The 8527-nt window shown below is 44.0% G+C and overlaps 1 long non-coding RNA gene across 5 annotated transcripts in view; it reads left to right on the top strand.

Annotated features, from left to right (window-relative positions):
- Nucleotides 1-7: 7 nt before the first annotated feature.
- Nucleotides 8-8527, top strand: part of LOC104913090 — a 14865-nt gene continuing 6345 nt past the window's right edge. For 3 of the 5 annotated variants that reach the window (XR_004161271.1, XR_004161270.1, XR_004161269.1), the window contains exons 1-5: nt 8-1052; nt 2120-2283; nt 2545-2789; nt 4096-4239; nt 7110-7282. This is a non-coding gene — a long non-coding RNA (uncharacterized LOC104913090). Of the gene's footprint in view, nt 1053-2119; nt 2284-2544; nt 2790-4095; nt 4240-7109; nt 7283-8393; nt 8449-8527 lie in introns of all 5 variants that reach the window. The other 2 variants (XR_004161272.1, XR_004161273.1) reach the window with 2 other exon arrangements.

The raw sequence follows: 8527 nt of genomic DNA, 5'->3' as shown, positions 1-8527 counted from the left end.
TCATTGCGGCGGACGGGGCTCTGCTCCGCAGCCCGGTTCTTCCTCGGGCATCAGCGCCGGAGTCGGCGGGACGGGAGAAGAGGAGCTGCAACGAAAGCGGAGAGCGGAGTCGGACGGCACCGGGTCGAGGGGGAGAACGAGGAGGAGAAGCGGGACCGCGCATCGCGGCACAGGGAGCTCTCGGCTCCTCCGCTGTCCGGGCTCCTCTCCCGGCTCGCTTCTCGCTGCCAGGAGAACCTGGCGCCGGGCCGCCTACAGACACGGCCGTACCTCGCCGTGAGCGGAAGGCGCGTCCTCTTTTCCCCGACGCTCGCCGCCCGGCTCGGGGCTTTCCCGGAGCTCGGAGCTCCGCCGGGCACGGCGAAGGGCCAACCGGACCCTGGGGCGCATCAGGCCCAGCGCTGCCCAGGAAAGGACTGACCCGCTCTGCTCTGCTGCGCCCGCTGCGGCCCGTGAGAATGTTCGACGCCGCTTCCTCAAGCGGTTGCATTCTCCTTGGGATCTGTGCCCGGCGGTGCCCACAGCCTGCCCTGCTGCGCGGTGAGAAGGCAAGTCCCAGCCTGGGCTCAGACGGCGGCAGGCCCTCGTTGCTCTTGGTTCCCGAGGCTTCCGAGGTAACGCTTCGGCATCCCCCACTTCGCCAGGCGCCGCTCCCTGCATCCCCTTGACCTGCTCTGGCAATCCCTGTGCCTGGTGTCTTGTGGAATGGGGCAATGACACACGGGTTTGGTACACACTTCTGAAAACACGTCCAAAACCCCTTTGTAGGGGTCTGAGGCGGCTCCGTCCTGTCAGAGCTGGGAGGATCCGTCTGGAGAGACAGCAACTCCTTCTGCAGCTGGAAGAAGCTGCCAAGCTGCCAGAGTCCACCTCTTCCTCCAGGACGGATCTGTTTGTCTCAGCAGTAGCTGCTGAAATGCACAGTGCAGAGCTATGTGGGAACATGCACACGTGTGGAGACAGAGACTTTCTGACATTAATGAGTAAATAATCGGCACTGCTTTCACAGGAGAGGTGATTGAAGCGTAACAAAGTTAGATAACGTGGAGAAAGTAAGTGATAAAAAGGTTTTTGTTTAATGGTAGAAACAGCATGCTTAAAATTTGCCTGTTAATTTTACTGCAAATTCCCTGTGAAACGTTAAGTCTCAGGGGGTCATTCATCTCATTTGTCAAATCTTCACTGGTTTCACTGAAAGTAATTTAAACTTGTGGAGAACTTAAGTCAAATTTGTAGGTTATCTCCCCACAGCTTTACTCTGTCTTGACCCTGCTGGCTAACCCTGGCCGCTGCTCATCAAGTACTGAGCAGCTGTTAACGTCACTGCATTCACTGCACATCCCCATGAAAGATAATAAAGGCTGGGCTTCCCAGGCAGGCCAAGCAAACAAGAGGAGCTAAAGGAAAAAAGTCTGAAGTTAACTGTCGCTTTTCCTTTGTGATTGTGTCATCCATCAGACTGGGACCTTGGGTACAGCCCAGTTAGGACTTTTTTGATGCTGCTGCCCTTGGGGCTTGTAAGAAAGAAAGGGTAGGTTAGAGAATTGAATCATACAAGCATACCTAGTTTTTACAAGTACTGAAAAGTATTCAACAGCCCCAGTTTGAGAGCGGTTCAGAATGAGAGGCACAACCATGATGGAGTTGAGAAGACCCACAGGTGTCTTAACAGCACTCTTGTGAGAAGCCTTCTTTGTAAGGCTGCCTCTGTCCTGCTCTCCTTAATGCACTGTGAGTCAGTGCACGTGTAAGAAGATATTGTTACTTAACTCTTTTTCTAAATACTTGGCTGACAATTACTAAGGTGTAGGTGGAGGCCTCATTTTAATTTTAAAGAGCACTGTGCACATGTTCTCTGACCACGCAGGTGAATTGTAGAACTCATTTCAGGAGGGCAGAGGCATAAGAAAGGTCACCAATGGTCTTTGGCATTTCTGCATATAAATCATAGTTTGTGTGGATTTTCCCTTTGGAGGTAAGCTTTACTGGAATGGTTAGAATCCACGCCATGAGTTTGGTGGTCGTGCATGAGCTCAAATGTGTTTGGTACAATTAATGTCAGCTTAAGTTAATTTATTACATGTACTATTCCAAAGGAACTGTGGTGTTTTTTGTCTAGCTTCACCAGTACGAGTGTGAGGAGCCTTGCCTGGTGCGTTCAGCCTGGTGCATGGCAGTGTTGAGGAGAACTGCCATCCCCACTTTGTGTCTGTGGAGTGGAAATCCATTTTAGCAGAGCTGGAGAAGTAGCTAGCAGTCGTGCTGTGACAATTTCAATTAAAGGTCTGTGAATGGTAATTATGTTTACATACCAGCAGTCTGATTAAACGTAAACTAATTATGCAAAAAACTTAATCTGTGACCTGAGTTACTCTTGCTGACTCACAGTTGAATTTCAGCAGTTTTTGGATAACTTGTAGCAGAAAGTTTCCTTGTTGTTTTCTTTGCTTGTTTTTTGTAGGTGGTGGGATGTTAATGATGTTTGATGATCTTACTGAAACAAAGTGCTCTGCTCTTCTCTCTTTCCCTACTTCTGTCATCCAGCCTCAAGCATAACTGGATGGGAACTGCCGAGTCCCAGCCTGAACTGCTGGTTGAGCACCTGGGAAAGGACTGGGTCAGCCCTGGGAGCACAGGTGAAGGCAATTCAGTGTATGATAGGAAGAGGTGGAGCCCAGCTGCACCTCTCTTAGACCTCATTGAAGGGCTGACTGCCATGGGGGAAGGGTTTCTGGTTGGAGATCTGTTTTTTGTGGAGGTTTTCTGCAGGCCTGGATCTTGGAAGATGGGTGAGTTGGTTTTTTTTGTTTGTTTTTTTTGTGTGTAACATCCTTTCATTGTGTTGATCCTTCTGCCTATGCAATAGCCTTCAGCTGTTTTTAGAGTCAGCTATTCAGAACCCTGCTACTAAAGCAAGAAGTACTCACTTCTGTTTGTTCAAGAAATGAGGAAATATGAAATCTTTGTGTAGATAATTAATTATATTTCTGAAGCAAACACGAGTTCAGAAGGGTTTGCTATGCTGGCTTTATAGGAACTGCTCTACCCAGTGCTGGTGTTCAGCCAGTAACCTGGAACAGTCCTGAATACTTAATGAATGTGGTCTGATGGTCTGAGAGCTGCTGGTTTGAAGCATTAATACGCAGCAAAGTCACAGGACATGGGGGTAGCTCACATAGAAAGAGAACTCTGTTGATAACTTTTAACCCTCTCTGCACAGAGCAGCGCTAACTTCAGTGTTGCTCCAGCCCTGACAGTCTTGCACTGATGTACGAAGAGATGTGATTTGCAGCACCAGTGTTTCAGCTTAGGGAACAAAGCCCACTGCATTTGAATGGAAGAACGACTGCATCAAAGTTTTGTCTGTGCACGTTTCCTTTTGATGCAATATAATTCAGTCATCAGAGCCTGAATCGCAAGTCTTGGTGCTGCATCCTGTCATCCTTTTGTGGGATTTCAATATCAAAATACACAGAAAAACTGAGACTTGTATTCATCAGTTAACATTATTTCACCACCTCGGGTTTGCAACTTTCATGTCTATTTTAATGATTGTTTAAAAATGTGGACGAGTGCAGCAACAGAAGAACTGTTAATTGAATTAGAGCTGAGCAGTGTTATAACGTCGTGAAGAGGTTACAACTCGTAATTTTGAACAAGTGTTTTTCTTTACACTTAAAGAATGGCAATGCCAGCGGGTCTAAAAGGGTAACATTTAAACTGAGCCCTGGGTTGGTCTCAGAATAAGTCTGCCTTTTCTCACTCCTGGTCCAAAAGGAGCAGAGCTGTAATTCCCTGCAGCAGCTTTTGCTGGCCTGCCAAGTGACTTTGACTAGAGCTGCTCCAACGGGCTGCTGGCTTCCATATGCTGTAGGCTACAGGCAGTTCCCATAGCAGAAGCATCGCAGCAAATAGTTTTCCATTTTCCTGTGGGAATCTATTTCTGTTTCTCTTTATTGCCCACTTGGAAGAGAAGACCGGCAGAAAGCATTTTGCAAAGATTAAATATGGCTGCATCTCAGTTTGTATTCATAGCTTCTGCCCAGTGCTCGGGGTGCTTCGGTGTCAGCTGAAATATCTCTGTGTCTTCTCCAGTGTTTTTCATTCTCCATTTGTTAAGTCTGAGCCTTCTGAACCGGTCCTCTGGTCTCCACTCTTCCCATTTGCATTTCCTGAAGATTTTGGAACTGCTGGAATCGCATTTATTTTGGGGGAAAAGTAGCTGCATTGGGCAAAACTGTAAGTAAATGTAATTCATCCTGATAAATTGGCCTCAACACTCTTGGGAAAAAGTCTAAATCGATATCAGAATGTGGATTATTGCAGTGATATCTATAGTACGTCATCTGTTAATTATACAGATCCTTAGGTTTTAAATGATTATAACACAATGGATACATTGGGTGCAATGCAAATAATTGTATTTGGGAGCAAAGTCTTCAATTTCTGTTGTTATTGGCGAGCAATTTGCATAGCTGCATGGAAGCTTGTTTGTTTTTATGTGCTCACTGTTGATGTGACATTTTTGTCGTTTTGTTTTGCTTTGTGAGGAAACTGTTGGGAGCAATTGGGGTTCAGGAGTAGCATATGTAGAATTTTGGTCATGCAGTGAGTTGTGGTTTCTGCTGTGCTGAAGAATTGATACGCACGTATATTCATGCAGCTTGTTTGACTCTCATAAATGAGGCCTTCCACACCTTGCAAAAACAAAAACTTGCTTTTTTTTCTTTATTATTGTTACATTTTTCCCCTTAAGTAGTGCAGTGCAGCAGCCAGCACAGGGAGCCTTTCAGAGCATCAATACTTGTGGTGCTTGGAAAAGAGGAGCTGCACAGCTATCCCCTTCTGCCCAGTAAGTACTGATGCCTCTGTCAGCAAGCTTGTCCCAGGTACAGAAATACCAGGTAGCATCCTTCAGAGAATCCTGAGATCACTGACAGTTGTTACATTTTCCTGGATATCTCTTCAGTATTCAGGCAAACAACTACAAGGTACTGAAGTGTTATGTCTAGAGAGAAGAAAAAGTGCTGTTCTGCCTTTAAAATCCAGGGCCTCCTGCTGCGGGCCTTCACTGTCTCTTACTTATTCTCTTTTTTTTTTTTGGTGTTGTGATGACTTTTTGTACTTAGAGAAGTTCTGACTTCAGCTGTGGAAAACTGAACTGCTGTGCTGATTTTCAGCCTCTCTGAGAGGAGCAATAACCTGTACCCTACAGCTGTACTTTTCTGGCTGTTGGTACAGTTTGTTTAAGAAGGTATTTAAGAAAGCACCATCCCTGGGCAGTTGGCCAAAACATCAAGGATTTTTCGACCTTCTGAACTATTTTCAAAGTTTGTTTTAAACAGCAAAGGAGGAGTCATCTCTTAAAGGTTTTTCTAAAGGCACTGGACTTGATTTTGATTAACGTGCCTGAGGAAACTTTTCTGTTCCACCTAGTATGAATGTGATAAATGAAGTGCATATCACACAAGAGATTCAGGCCTTGCTGCCAGTCTTTAATGAATCAGAACTCCAGATATTCTGGACTCCTTTTCACTTGTGTTTATCAGGAGGTTCCTTTGGTGTATAATCAGTGCTGACAATCTCTGAAGCAGCCTTTTAATTATTCACTGCTTTGATATCTTCTTGTTTTAAAAGCTGGTCTACCTGAATGGATTGGAGACTTATTGGAGGAAAAAATATATATTTTCTAGATAAATAATCAAAAAAGAATTCATTCTTGTTTACATTAGGTGGATCAGCAAATCGCATCGCTTTCCCGGTTTACTGCTTTTGCCTTCTGGTTTCAAACCTGAGGTTTTTTCAATCTGTTGTTGCTTTGGTCAACTTCTTAAACTTCATGTCACTGAAGAGCCAAACCTTTTCTTCTGAAAGCCTGTTTGTGTGGCTTGGGGAATGATTTTTGGCCGTGGTGCTGTTGAAGTTGTGAGCAGGGATAGTAGTAGTGGCCTTTTTGTTAGGAGTTGGATGGAGAGAAACTTAATGTTGGTGTCTGTTACTGTTTACGACTTCGGATCAAGTTCTCGAGTTTGTCTGATGCCAGCTTAATTGTTGGGAGAACAGCTCAGACTGAGAGCTCTGGGTTCAGAAAAAGCAATCTCTCTGTATGTAGTATGGCTGCAGGCACCAAACAATTGTCTTTTGCCAGGGACTTCTGGAGCTCTGAATTTTCCTTCAGAATGAACCCTTGCCTTGGCAGCACAGGCCGTGGGCAGCAGTTCTGGATGGAGCGAAGGTGCAGCCACTGTGCTGCTGGAGGGGCTGCTGGAGCCATGCATTGTTTTGCTCTGGGATTGTCTGAACCAAGCCGATGCAGGTTTAACACTCTAAATCCTAACACAAGAATTTAAATTGATGTTTCCATTTCCAGAATTTAGCTTGGGAAAGAGCAGTTTGTTCTGAAGTACCCGGACCCATTAACAGACCATCTTTTATCTGACTTCAAGTGGAAGCAGTTTTGCATTAATTCTCGTGTTTGAAGTGGTGTGACAGTGTGTGCAGCGCTAGGCTTTGAAAAGTCACAGAGCTGGGTGTCATCAACCTCGAAATGAGAAATCTCATCATGCTGATTAACAGCAGGAGGATGATAGTGACCTGACATTGCACTAAATGGGATGAAGAACCTTAAGGCATCCTATGAGTAACGTCTGTATTGGGCAGAGGACAAATCTCCTTTTGATGCAGCCAGACATCTGCTTGTTAAAACAAGAGTCAGGTCTAGTCAAAGCAGTCCCAGTCTAACCTGCACTACATTGCAAGGACATGTTATGATGTTATACTGTACCGTAACACTGCTGGCTGCAGCTCTCTGATAAGCAGCGCTAACGCTACCAGACTGACTGCAGTAATAAATCATTAAAAAGCTCAGATGAGCTGCTTGTATGCCACAGCATGACTGGCACCTCAGATGATTTCCCAGTAGAGATGACTTGTGATTAGAGAGCAGCCTGAGTAAGCAGAATTGCCTCTGCTGTACGTTTAGTAGTCAGTGTGCTGAGCAAAGACATTTACATATTTAGCCTAGTAATGTGGGTGACAAAGCATGTATTTAAATACAGTCATTAGATTATTTTAGTCTGGTTTGGCATCTTTTTCATGTTTAATTCCAGGGGAGTGAGTTTTCTGAGAACTATGCCATCGTGACCAGAAGTTCTACTAAATTACTGAGGATATTGACAAACTTCTTTGTAGAAGTAATACACCTCCTCTGGAGACCTGGACTGAGAACCTGAGGAACTGTGTACAAAGCAGCATGGGATTATTTGATGTGGCTGTAATGGAGGTGAGCAGCTCAGGGCTGCTTTGGTTCTGATAACCTGTGTTACTTGCATGACTTGGGAGCTGACAATCCTTGTGGGTCCCTTCCAGCATGGGTTATTCATTTAGCATATAAAGGAAATACCAAAAGTGGGAGAATTAGAGACAGCTAAAGCAGGAAGAGTTGTGCTGAAGTTGAATTGTTTGGCATTTCAGCCAGAGGTGGTGTGTCTGTGTTTAATTAATTTGATGCAGTGGTATTGTTCAAAGCCACCAAGTGTTACCAGAGGTTTACATGTTTTTGCTACCATTTCTGCGGCCAAATAAGGCTGCAGTTTCATGAGGTGTCTCTGGAGCTGACCAATGCAAGAGAACAGACAGAATAATTACCATAGATATACTCCAAGCATTGCATTGAGAGCATTATTACTGCGAGATGCCTAAAAATAACATTCCAAGACTTGTCTGTACTGAAGAGGAATGGATGTGCCACTTAGAGCCCATTATTTACTGAGAAAAACAATGTTGACACCAACTAGATTGCTTGAAAGCAAGGTCAGTCATTTTTCATAAAGAGAAAGTCTTGTGTTTCCACCAGTCAACAGTTCCCACCAGTGACCTGATTAGGCTGACACAGATACAGGATTGGAAAAAATTATTCTGCTTTATTTAAATACAGATATGCTTCTGGTTTTCAGTTTAGCTGAGCTGAACAAATATTAGCTCAGAATGATCTGAAACTGAAGCATTCCAATAAATAGAATATTTTTTGTGGATTGAATGGAGCACTATATTCAGTCACAAGTAAATTGAAATTTCAGCTGCACTTAATAAAAGGAAAAGTTTTGACTCATGAAATGGAAAAAGCTGAAGCGAAGCTCTAATCTGCAAAGCAGTTCAGCTTGAAACTATTTTCCTTTTATTTATTATGAATAAAATCCTTCATCCCTGTATTTCAAAGCAAGTGCATGTATTTCAGGGAGAAAAGCAAAATCTTCATTGCTTGTTCAATTCTTCCCAGTAGTGAAATACTCCTCTGCTAGAGGTGAAAGCTAACCATTTCTATACTTAAAAGAGTTTTGTTTGAAAACACCGTGTCCTTTCATAACAATTCAATTTCTCCCTCTTTATTTAAGCTTCAGAATTTTTCAGAATTGAAGTCCAGCTGTAACTTGGAGAAATAAATGGAAGGTGAGGTGCTAATGAGCACTAAAACAGTATGCTACTAAAACTTTCTTCACTTTTGAGCATCTTTTTTTTTTTTTTTTTT

The sequence above is a fragment of the Meleagris gallopavo genome, chromosome 14, assembly GCF_000146605.3.
Source record: "Meleagris gallopavo isolate NT-WF06-2002-E0010 breed Aviagen turkey brand Nicholas breeding stock chromosome 14, Turkey_5.1, whole genome shotgun sequence".
Classification (NCBI taxonomy): domain Eukaryota; kingdom Metazoa; phylum Chordata; class Aves; order Galliformes; family Phasianidae; genus Meleagris; species Meleagris gallopavo.
This window is presented reverse-complemented; position numbering and strand designations above follow the sequence as displayed.